The sequence below is a fragment of the Rattus rattus genome, chromosome 1 (genome assembly GCF_011064425.1).
Source record: "Rattus rattus isolate New Zealand chromosome 1, Rrattus_CSIRO_v1, whole genome shotgun sequence".
Taxonomy (NCBI): domain Eukaryota; kingdom Metazoa; phylum Chordata; class Mammalia; order Rodentia; family Muridae; genus Rattus; species Rattus rattus.
In genome coordinates, this window is record NC_046154.1 from 217437995 (window position 1) to 217450924 (window position 12930).

Genomic DNA, 12930 nt, shown 5'->3' on the forward strand with positions numbered 1-12930 from the left:
GCCCACTTGGGAACCTTGCCAGGAGAGAGAGCCTACCCGACACTATTAATGAAATCCTGCTATGCTTGCAGACAGGAGTCTAGCATAATTTATCTGAGAGTCTTCATCCAGCAACTGATGGAAACAGATACAGAGACTCACAGACAAACATTAGGAAGAGCTTAGGAAATCCTATTAAAGAGAAGGAGGAAGGATTTTAGGAGCCAGAGAAGTCAAGGAAACCACAAGAAAACACAGAATCAACTAAGCTGGGCCCATAGGGGCACACAGAAACTAAATGGCCAAATAGATCATGCATGGGATGGACCTAGCCCTCCTGCACATGTGTAACAGTTTTGCAGCTTCATGTGACTTTTACATTTATGTGACAGCAAGGTTGTGCTAATTCTCCTAATACATCTTCCTCAAACCATCTTTTCTTCTTTGCCACTGTGATTGCCTTGGTGATATCTCAACAGCTCTAGTCTGCTCTGGAACAGTCTCCTCTTCCCTTAGAGAGTCTAAAGTCACCATTTAAAGAAGCCAGGGCAGTTATAGTATTACCATGTCTTTGCCTTTTTTACTGGCTGGATTCGTGTGTCAACTTGCCACAAGCTGGAGTTATTTTCTTGATTAGTGATCCAGGCTCCGTAGGCCCATTGTGGGTGGGGCCATCCCTGGGCTGGTCGTCTTGGGTTCTATAAGAAAGCAAGCTGAGCAAGCCAGGGGATACAAAGCAATAAGCAGCACTCTCCATGGCCTCTACATCAGCTCCTGCCTTCAAGTTCCTGCCCTGTATGAGTTCCTTTCCTGACTTCCTTTGGTGATGAACAGCAATGTGGAAGTGTAAGCTGAATAAACACTTTCCTCCCCAACTTGCTTCTTGGTCTTGATCTTTTGTGCAGGAATAGAAACCCTGACTAAGACACCTTATCCACCTCTTCATTTGATGGTTAAAAACATGGGATGTGTCCCAAGACAAAGCATGGCAGTCAAACTAAAGCATTGATCCCTTAAGTGTTTAATCATTTTGCACATTATTCTAAACAAAATTGCGTTATGTAGTAGAAAGCAAATCTGCATAACTTTAGACATATATCATCTGTTTCAAAGCTTTGTCTCATGTGAGAGACTTCAGATTATTTGGGTCTGGTAGCCCAACCCCAAGTGGGTATTTCTTTATATCTACCAAACACTGAAAGGAAACCTTGAAGAGTGCTTACATGGCAAAACATTACATCCTTGCCACGTCCTATGAGGTCCTCTGTGAAGCAGCCTTGACCAAATAAAGACTCACTTTGTGCTGCTTCCGTCCTAACCAGTTTGTTTCTAAGAACTGCCACATCAACTGTGTTTTTCTGTATGTTCTCAGCTTTTCCTTGCCTTCTACATATATCACATGTTATTTCTTTCCTGGAAGGAGTTTCCATTTCCTGTCCTTAAAGCCAAGCTGCTGTAATAGCCAATTCTCTTCCTACTTTTTGGTTTCTATTCAATACTGCTTATTCTCTGACGTTACCTTGACTCACCCTTCCTCTCTGATCCTCCAGACTATCACTTCGAGTCTCCTTGAAAATTTAATTATTGATTGCATTATGTTATATTGTGCTGTTAGTTTATATAACCATGTCCCACCAAGAATGACAACATAGTGAGTAAATATATGATTAAATTTAGTTATTAAAACAAATGGCATAGGACTAAGCCCCAGGGCTATCGGTTTTTCCTTGTGTGGCTTTAAGAAAGTTAACTTCTCTGTATCTACAGTTCTTTGTCAAACACAGTCAATACAATGGCTTATCTTGCTGTGCCGTTATCTGTGAGGTAAACATCTATGGGATAATGTACTTAACGAGAGCAGAAGACCTCCTAGAAAAGAGTAAGCTTTCAGAAACACCGGCTACTTTAGTCTTATTTGTAGAATCCATATAACTAACCACTGAATAGGTGCTTGGGAAATGTTCACTGAAAGAAATTTAATTTCCTTCTCGTCCTGTATATATTTGGGGACTTCATTTGCTTCTTTGTGGCCAAAATTGAAATATACTTTTTAAACAACTGAAAGAAACGTTAGTGGATTTGAAATCCCTAATGCATGGCTCATGTCCCTGGTGATTCAACTTTCTAAGCACACCCCCACCCTAGTGTTTGGTAGCAATTGTGTCAGATCACAAAAATTCAATTGAAAGAGAAAGGAATTAAAATACCGATGGTTGGGGAGTTTGTTTTTCCTTTTGCTATCAGGAAGTGGTCCAAGCCTCCATACAGCACTTGAAAGAGAACCTAAACTTGGAGGCCCATCTTTCAGAATTCAGAAAACCCATTACATATTTGTTGAAAGGAAAATGTTTGTGCATTTGGACAGTATCTCCACATAGAGAGGATACTGCCAAAAGGCAGGCATAATTGCTTGAATTGAAGGGGTTTTGCTCAGGGTCTTGAGACTAGTGATAGATGAGCCTGAAAGGATTGCTTTAAATAAACCAAACCTCTTGGATTAGTGTTGTTAGGCTCTGGAGCCCCCTGGGAAAGGCCTGTCTCCTGTGATTTCCAGTATACTCTACTTCCAATGAGCTGGAAATACCACAAGAAAACCACTGTTCTCACGGTATTTTTGCCTTTTCCATTTCTGGTTTTAGCTAAGGGGTAAGAAAAAAGTGGTATGCACAAATCAAAACTAGCATGTGTATATGGCATATATATATATATATATATATATATTCAAATCATCTTTACACTAAACAGAATTCATCCACAAATTTCAACTACATTCAAATAGAATGTGTTTGGTCTCACTTTATAAGTCTCAGTGAAGAAAATTTATCCTCATATATGACGCAGAGTTATAGCACATTCTCCCAAAATAGCATCCTAGAAACATTGATTGACAATAAGGTTGCCAATCACAGTGCCTATAATTGGTTACTATCTATAAATTGCTGTTAAAGAGTATTTACTTAAATGGTTTCCAAAAAAAGTGGCATAAATAAATAAGCATATTTAAGTAAGTATTTAGTTGTTTCCTAAGGAGACTTTTTTTCTATTTATAATTTTGTCAGGGGATTTCACTGCATGTTTAGATCTTTCTTCAAAAGCACACAACAAATGTTTATGGTTCCCAACATGCCAGACGGAGTTCGAAGAACAAAGATCTAGGAATATCATGAAGGCGTCTGTTAACATATGTTAATGTCTTTAAATATTCACAATTACGAATATTTAGATAAGATAAACAAAGGCATGTGAAGGAGAGGAGAAAGAAAGGGTGAAATGGAAATCTGCAAAGAACAATTTATGGATATGCTCATTGTTTCTGTATTATTAGTGGCAGAAAAAGAGGATTAAAATTGAGGGGAAATTAATGTGCTTTGGGGTTTAAAAATCTTGATTTTTTTTTAAATATGACCAAAATTTAAATTTGCCTACAAGAGGGTAAATTGTTGTTGTAATGTTCTGAGTAGTGACCAACTATTCCCTAACCAACTAGGCAGATCCCAATACAAGTGCAGAAAGAAATGTTATTATGTACACATGGACATATTAGCACAACTAATGGCATCGCTTCCCTTTTAAATAAATATTATTCTTAAATGCTGGTGTCATCCAGTGGTTTAGCAACTCAGAACAGAGTCAATCAGATATACTTGTGTTTGTTTATTTTTGTCCCACCTCTTTTTGGCTCTGTGATCATAACTATTTAACGCCTCTCAGATCAGAAACTACACTGTAATCATGAGGACTCTAATAATGCTATCCCAAACAATTCATATTCACAATGTCTCTGTCATAATTCATTATAATAATGAATAAAAGATGTTTGCATAAATTAGCAGCTGTTGTGCTAGCATACAGCATAAGGAATACAGCCAATAAACAATATCAGTACTATATTCCAAAGTTAATAACAACCAGCACTGGTAAACTATAAACAGTGAAGAAAATAAGATCAGAGGAAATTAACAATGTGAAAATAAACTTAGTAAGACTAGATGCTAGAACATCCATGATTAAGGAACCCTATTGAATATTCCACAGCTGTAATTCAAACATAGCATATGATAGTATCTAAATATTATTTTTTCTGAATCTGGGGCACATTTATATCCAAGTTTCAATTATGTACCACCAAGGACTAATTCTTTACAATTTGGTGACCATGTGAGAAGTGACTCACATGTGTGCATATCATGAGACCCCATCTCTGATTCTTCACTGATTTGTGTGAGTATTACGTAGGATGGCAATATGTGGGCTCCAGCTGAAATTTCATCTGTAAATATGGAACACTATTGTCAATCTTCAAATAATCCCTACTGCTAGTTGAGGTTAGTCAACAGTGTCTTCTCTATTCTTCCATTACCAAAAATGTAGGAATTTGATCACTAATCAAAATAACAGTACCTGAGTCACTTTCTGGAAAAAAAAAAAAAAAAAAAAAAAAAAAATCATGATTACTATCTAGCTAGAGGCTTTCTGCTAACAATTCCCTCCATCCCACTCCCCAACAACAACAACAACAACAAAAGTGTGCTATTGTCTCCTCCTTTAAGAAGTAATGCAAAAATCCAGCTACTCACCTGGATAGAAAATTGCCTCTAGGCAAACTGTCCAGTGCAGAAATGACAAGAAATACTATAAAGTGCACCTGCTGTGTAAGCTAGAACAATGGTCTTTCTAGCCATTGTCTACTCTCCTCCCCTAGAGTATCCTACTTTATTCTATTATAAACTCTGTGCCTGCCTCCTACAACTCTAATCTGAACTATTTCCATGGTAACCATAAGGACTGAGCAACCCAGGGGAGGCTTAAGTGAGATTCTTTTCCAGACACAATGTGGAGAAAAAAGGACTGACTGCTGAAGGTCTTCTCGGTCAATCAAAGCAACTGATCCAGGGACTTTACCCACCTCCAGCACCTGGCAAGGAGAAGTGAAGATGACGGGGTCATCTGGTGTCTACCCTTGAGTTCGTTATTGGTGGCAGACATACCAAGGTGGTTGAGTCTTCAGTGCTGGTGCACAATGGGAACATCCATAATAGAAAAAGGGGAGAAAGGTTCTCACTTTGCTATAGGAAATCTCTGTAATGACCACCCGGTTTAGAAAGCTGTTCAGTTTGCGGCCTGTGGTCTCTTTGGGCACAAGTTAGGAATCAGGTTTAGTTGGGATCATCTGGAAAAATGGAAGAAAATAGGACGCTAGAGAAGATGGGTCTGTACCACAGAAAGACAGACTTATTATTTTATATCCCAGCTAAATTCCCAGCCTTAATTGGCCTTGGGAAGTATTCATGACATAAGCGACTCTAAATTCTCCAAATCGATGTTTTCATATAGTTAAAACAATTAGTGAGCACAGAAAACCTTCAAACAGATCATATTTCTCATTCTGGGGAAAACTTGAGATCTGTTTGCTTTTGAGTCATGAAAAAGATCTGATTTTTTTCTACTTCTAGTAAATCATTAATGCCTGTCATCTAAGATGTCACTTTTGCCCAAATGTTTATAAATGAGCAATTAGAATTTGCTGAAGCATTTTAGATGAAGCTTGTTTAATTGATGAATGAACTCATTCCATATATCAAGTTGTGATTTTTCTTCCACAGTGAAAACAGAATGTGACATTAGTAGACATAGTGCAGAGCTTCCCTGTTTGTCTGCCTGTTACAAGGAGCTAAAATTTGTACCATAAAGACAAAAATGGTGATGAATGAAAAGCAAATGAAAGGTATCTTATATTTACAGTAAAAATTTACCTGTGGGATGTGTGCGTAAGGAAGAGCTGAGAATGAGAAGCAGGATACAGAATACTTATTTTAGAAAGGAGTTGGCATTGTTCCATCCCTCAGAAGTCATTAGCATCAACATGAAAATCACAACTTTTTATTTAATATGATTCAGAAATAGCAGAGAAGGATTTATCTTCACATCTGCTCAATTGTTATGTAAGAAAATTACCAGGACCAAAAGAAAGAAAGAAACAATTAAATTTAGGGGGAAATGATACTTTCTCTTTCCACCAATACAACACAGAATACGTTTTGTTATTGTCATACAAGAATTAGAATTTAGCTTGTCCACATGCCCATTCTTCAATGTTCCATGAATTAGCATAACAGCATGGTGTGTGTTTTTCTCATTTGGTCTCTGGGGGAAGGGGGAGATCTCATCTCACCTGATAAGAGTGTGTCTGGAAAAAAAAGTTATCAAGCTACAAAAGGTAAAGGTCATAGCATCACTTTGGAGAAGACTCCAAGACACCCCCAATCAAAACACATAGCCCTTTCCTGTTTCTTATTAAATTGCCACGTAGGATTATAATCTTACTTATAGAATATCAGCGCTGGAATGTGATTAAGATAAAGCTGAAACGAGATGGCTTAAGCAACAGAGAAACAGCACACAAACACCCTTTCTGGAGGATGGATCCTGTATGCAATCTGTTGGCATCAAACGACAAACTCCCTGGAAGTTTCAAACATTGAAACTGGCAGATTTCAAAGCTTTCTCCTTGTCTCCTTTTAAAAGGACTTATGAGAAACTGAAATGCTGTCTTCCTGTGCAGAGGGAAATGAAAACATGTTCTCTCTTGGAAGTTCTCAATGAGTATAAAAGCAAGTGTGGGGTCTCCCGCAAAGGCCAGAGAAAGCCTTGAAAGCCGAGAAATGTTTTGCTAAGATTAGTCCCTTCCCCTCTGGCCAGAGAACCAAGGATAGAATTTTCTATCTCCTCTTTATTCAGGAGTACATTGACTTTAAAAATCACTCTCTGTTCTATGGTGTTGATTACTCTGCCCCAGGCTGAAGGAGAAGGGAAGAGAATCACAAATCTTACTCCAAGGGAGGTGATGGGGAGGACTCAGAAATATACGATGTACTGACATGATGTTTCTACACATCCTCTGACTCACCAGTAACTTGTTCCAAGAGCTGAGGAAAAGGCCTGGGCTGCACAGGTAGGGTAGAGGGAAGAGACAGGCTCTACCAGGAAGGATAATACCCAAACACGTTTCCTTACCGCAGCCTCCTAGATACGTCTTCTCCTAAAGGCAAGGGGAATGGATGATTCTGGAGTTTTAAAAACAGAGCACAGATCTACACATGTTCATTTCTTCTGGGATGTGGCAGTAGTATGTTCCATACTGCTCCGCCTATGTACTTTGAAGACTGATAATATCCAAGACACCTGACCTTGTCCATATTTCCAACACTGAGATGAAGAGTAAGTTTAATTACAAAATAAAAGAAAAGCTAGTCTGTCAACTTGTAGACCTCAAGACACAATCAGAATTAGTTTTATCAAGTTAACAGTGTATGCACTACTTTGAGCTACATGCTAATAACTCCTGCCTGTAGCTCTAAACATGTTTCATATTTGGTGGAGAGGAGGATATCAATTGAATCTGTCTTAAAATCTGAACAGCTTTCAACTGTGGTAAACATATATTTTTTTGGATAAAGATTTGTATTTCATTTCTGTTGATATTCTTTCTTATTGAAGCAAGGACAAACAAATAAAAGAACACTGGTTAGCTGGTTACAAGAACGACCTATTGACCAAAGTTGAATGCTAATTCATCTGTGTGTACCTGCAGCTTCAGAAATCTCAGTATTGAGGGATCACTAATGGCAGAGGCCTCCCCAACATGCAGAAGAGAAATGGGCTGATATTTTTAAAACAGTGAAATGGCATCACACTCTACAAGGTCCTGATTAGTTTGCTCTGTTTCACGGTCATAGTAATGAGACTTTACATTTTTTGATGAGAAGGGATGTGTTTGTTGTAAGAATTCTTAAGCATCTCACTTGCCTTGTTTCGTGTAAGGCTAATAATGTGTGTGAAAATTACTATTCTCCCTGCTTATAAATGAAAAAGACAATCTGGGACTCATTAAGCTACTTGCTTAAGAACATAAAAGAACTTACAGAACAGAAAATGACAGAGCTCCTCTGTGTTAAAGTCCTGCTCAACCACTTGGTCAATGTGCCTTACTCTTACTCACTATCAGCAAATTCAACCACCTCATAATGAAGCAGTAAATGTTTGCAAATTAATGAGAATTAAGAATGAGACTAAAACTGGTGTGTGTAGATACTGAATACTAGAAACGGCCTTGTCAATCAGCTTGCAACTTGGTGACATAGAACTACATACTGTGAGCTAAATAGCAGAGACAGAATAAGCATCAGATTAAAATGTCAGGTTTATCAAATGAAATATAAAAGTCCCTCTCCTAATATATGTATTTATCAAAGTAACGACCAGAGGAACAGTGACAGAGAACATATCTGTCAAATGTAAACATCGTGGCTAAGAGGTTGGATTCACTTAAATGACCCAATTAAAGAACTAGAAGTGTAGGCTTAATTTACCACCAAGCATTTTCACTATGGGGACTTTTACAGAAGAATCTCAAGGGAAATGGAAATCCATTTACTTTGGGCATTTAAAAATAGACTGTATTTGCAAGAGAAAATAAAGAATACATTTGTACAAAGACATAGGCGTGAACGTTTATAGCAGTTTTATTTATAATTGTCCCAAACTGGCAAGAATCCCTATGTCTACAAACAACTAAGTGAACTAATTGAAAAATATATACATATATATATTAGAAAAATATTATGAAAAAGAATGAACTATGAAGGCACTCTCTCATATGGATAGGTTAATAATCATGCTGAGTTAAAAACATGGCAAGATTTAAAAGATTCTATTTATTTGAAAAGTCTACAAAGTAGTCAGTGTTGAGTAGAGAGAGGATTACAAAGGGACATCGTGAAACTCGAGAGTTGATGTAATATGTTCATTGTGTAACTATGGTGATGATTTTACAGCATCTGAAAATGGCCAAATGTTTTAAGTTGTATGCTTAAGATATATATAGTTTATTTTACATAAATTACACCTCAGTAAAAATTTGATTGAAGATCAAATAAACATAGATTATGGAACATTCTAAAAAGTTAGAATGTGTGACACTGTCCCAACAGCCAAAAGGATAGAGGGATATCTTCCCCAGAGATTGTCCTCATTAATTCTCCTAGTGACCCACTTCCCCTTTTAGTAGGCCACTCTTTCTACATCCTCAGACCATTTAGTGAGCTATCATCTGAAGAGCAAAGACTTAGAACGATAGCCACTCACAATGCCACCACACAGAGACAATAACAGATTCCATTTGGAACCACCAGAATTTCAATCTCTGTCCTTGAGTTAGCTTTAAAACTAGGTTCCTATCATTTTCATTCTTTCTCATTGACATTTTAATCTTTGAACTTTTGAGACCCACTCAAGTTGCCCACATGTTACACACACTTATTTAACTATTTATTGACTTTGGTTTCTCTCTCTCTCTCTCTCTCTCTCTCTCTCTCTCTCTCTCTCTCTCACACACACACACACACACACACACACACACATGTATGCATGCTTTGTGTATTAAAAGTCCCATAATCTCTGTCATGAGCAATGTCATGTTGTAGCTTGCATTCCCTATTCATTTCAATCTCTGAAATTTCTCTTGACATTGCTAATTCAAACAAAACCCACAATACTAATTCTCAAGTTTGACCACCAGTATATACCCTTTAGTTTACAACATTGAGAGTATTCAGGGAAGCCATAAACAGCTCTTGGTAAGTTTCATAAAGTTTTTACATAATTTATATCAGACATAAGTCACTATTGCAAATGTCTACCTAGTTTCTAAAATTTAGAAATTTGAAAAAATCTACAGATACAAATTATTATAACTACTTTAAATTTTATAGAGTTAGCCTTTCAAGATCATAATGAAAGCTGGAATATTTGATAAGACCTGAAAGAATGGACAAAATATCCTAATATCTATCTTACTAAAGCATATCAGGGATCCTGTAAAGCAGATATTAGTTTATCTGTGAACACAGTAAGGTATTTGTTATTTTTCGAAAGAACTCTACAAAATAGACACTTTCCCCCTCAGGGACTTTACAAGTTGATATTATTTTCTCTGTTTCTTTTGTACAAAAAATGCTTAGAAAGGGTAATTAATGTAGAACTAAGAAACAGTTCTAAGATTATATAATCTTAGGTGCAATATTGAACATTATATATTGTATAGGTTAGGAAAGAAAAGTCATCCTTCAACCCATCATCCAATATAATTATTATTTAAATTTATTTTCTCCATGACCACATAACCCTGTGTTGTAACACTTGGTCTTTCATGTAATCTTATATCTACCCTGTAACATGATTTTGATGACTGAACATTTCTTTGTCTTATGAGTCAATTCTTCAACCTTTTGCCCTTCTGAAGCTATATTCACCTTACTCCTGCATTTGCTCTAACTAAAGTATATTTTTAAATCACCCCCTGTTCTGAACCATATGTTTGAATGAGACAACAATATTTAGAGGAAAACTTTGGAAGTATTAATTACTTTATAGTAAAATGATTATATTAGGCTTGACTCTATGGGTCCCTAATTTAAATTCCTTCAATACTGTTTGTGATAATTTGATAAATATGTTATTAATGATTTTGTGGATTCCCCCCTTCCCCCAAGAGTAAAGCCTCAGAGCATGTCTTTCAACAATGAAGATACCATTGCAGAAATATAGTTCTGTGGATTAGATTAATAACATAGTATAAAGCATTAATAACATAGGAACAAAAGCAGCACAGCAGTGAAATGCCTACTCCAAATACAAGCTGACTTGGTTATAGAAGGCCATTGACCTGGTGAATTAAGATTGTCTCCAAGTCCTAACGTGTCAGGCTCCAACTTCATAACTGTAAGTTGATACAAACTAATGATGGGCAGGTACAGATTCCCAAAGCCATTCAGCAAACCAACAAAACACTGCAATCATGATCAAATAAGAATGGATGTTGATGAAATTATGCCAAGCATTTGAATGAAGTACAATAATATTATGTTGGCTTCATATATATATTTGATGGTATTTTTTTATACTGGGAGATATTTTTAAAAAGCAAATCTTATTTTGACAGTGTGGTGATATTCTGTCTTACATATGTAATAACATCCCTAAGTACGCCAAGATGCACGTATTTACTTTGAATCCAAGGATTTTTGAAATGTCGCTCTGTGTGTGTGTGTGTGTGTGTGTGTGTGTGTGTGTGTCTGTGTGTGTGTGTGTCTGTGTGTGTGTGTGTGTGTCTGTGTGTGTGTGTGTGTGTGTGTGTGTGTGTGTGTGTCTGTGTGTGTGTGTGTGTGTGTGTGTGTGTTGGAGGATGGTGTCTATGAAAACCAGAAGAGAGAATGCATCATCTAGATCGGGAGTTATAGGCAGTTGTGAACCATCCAGTATGAGTGCTAGGAACCAAGTCCTGATCCTTTGGTAGAGCAGCAAGTACTCTGCACTGGGGTGCTACCTTTCCAGCCATGAAATGTAACTTTTCATGGATACACTCATTAGCAACAACTAGTACACAGCACATTGAATCATCAGTTATTACAGTGGTTTCCAGCTTAAACAGGCACTTGCCCATTTTCTCCTCACACCGAGGAGCTCAGGCACCATGCCTAATAAGGAAGAGTTTTGATTTCTCTGTGAGACAATTTTACATAATGAGGAAAGTGGAAGAGATTAGTTTGGAAATTTTTATATCCTATTTTTAAAACTCCTTCTACTAAGGACAACTGTTTATGATTATCATGACAGTTTGGATTTAATTATTTTTTGATCTTAGAAAGTGAGGTCCTTAGAGACTTGCTAACTGTGTAGAGCTGTCGGGTTATTACATTATTTTCATTTGAAATACTTTTCTAATTATTTAACAGATGATTCTCATAGTCTTTCTGGATACCACTATTTTGACAAATAAATTGCTAACAAGAATATAAATATCCATGGCTTTTAGGGTCTAATTTCCATGGTAAGCAAAGCCATAATGTGGTCATTAACGTATCCTGTAAAATGCCACTTCTTAGGGATTCTAACCACATGAGTGGCAGGTGCCTCTGCAGGAACGAGACACTTGGAGGGAAACTAACTTCCCTGTCACTAGTAATTCTCTCTTGCTTAACCTCTTCTTTGAGGTGATATTTCTAGGCCACTAGAAGAGGATTTGCTCTTATCCTGACTAAACAACTTTGATTTGTCTTTTTAAGGTTTTTTTTTTCTGTGCAGGATCCAACACAAGTATTCAGTTATTTTAATGAGAGGCAATGTTACCAAGATTTTATAATTACTGAAATAAATGCCTTATTTTACCATAAATGTTGCCCAACTCATTTCTCCTCCATTTGCCTTAGACTGAGGGCATCTCTGCTTAATATAGAACATGCTTCACGTCCTTTCTCAACCTTAAGCTCCTTCAGCTTACATTGCCTTGAGTTTTTCAAAGAATTCTGCTTTCTGCACAGCAACATTCTTCTGGACCACTTAGTGGGCCGGTGGCAATTTTTATTTGATTTAATCAATCTAACTATGTTATGTAATTATATTCTGTAAACTTGAACAAGAAAGGAGAAAACTTCACCTCTGTTAAATGCTATCATAGCAGGCATCCTGTATCCTAAGGGAGGGGGGTGCTTTTTCCTGCTCCTGTAATCCAGAGGAATCCACAAAATGACTCCCCCTTGTCACCGAAGAACAGTGTTTCTTTGTGGACTAGTTCATTCCAATGGTAAATCCGAAACAGTGGAGTGAGCTCTGACCAAAGATAAGCATCTCTGTGCTTGTTTACAGAGAACTCACACAGAGAAATTTACTTAAGGAGAAAGGGCTGGCAGTACAGCCTTTGGAAATGGCAGAAACCAATGATTTTGATGCCAGACTCTCCTGTTTACCAAAACGGAAAACACTCTTGTGTAAGTGTTGAGTTTTCGATTGTTAGATTGAAGACCTAGGGCAGCGTGCAGTTCCCCATACTTGGCTGTTTTTTTCCTCCTGTGAGACTTCTGCAGAGGTGCCCTATAAATCTAGGTCTCTTCTTAT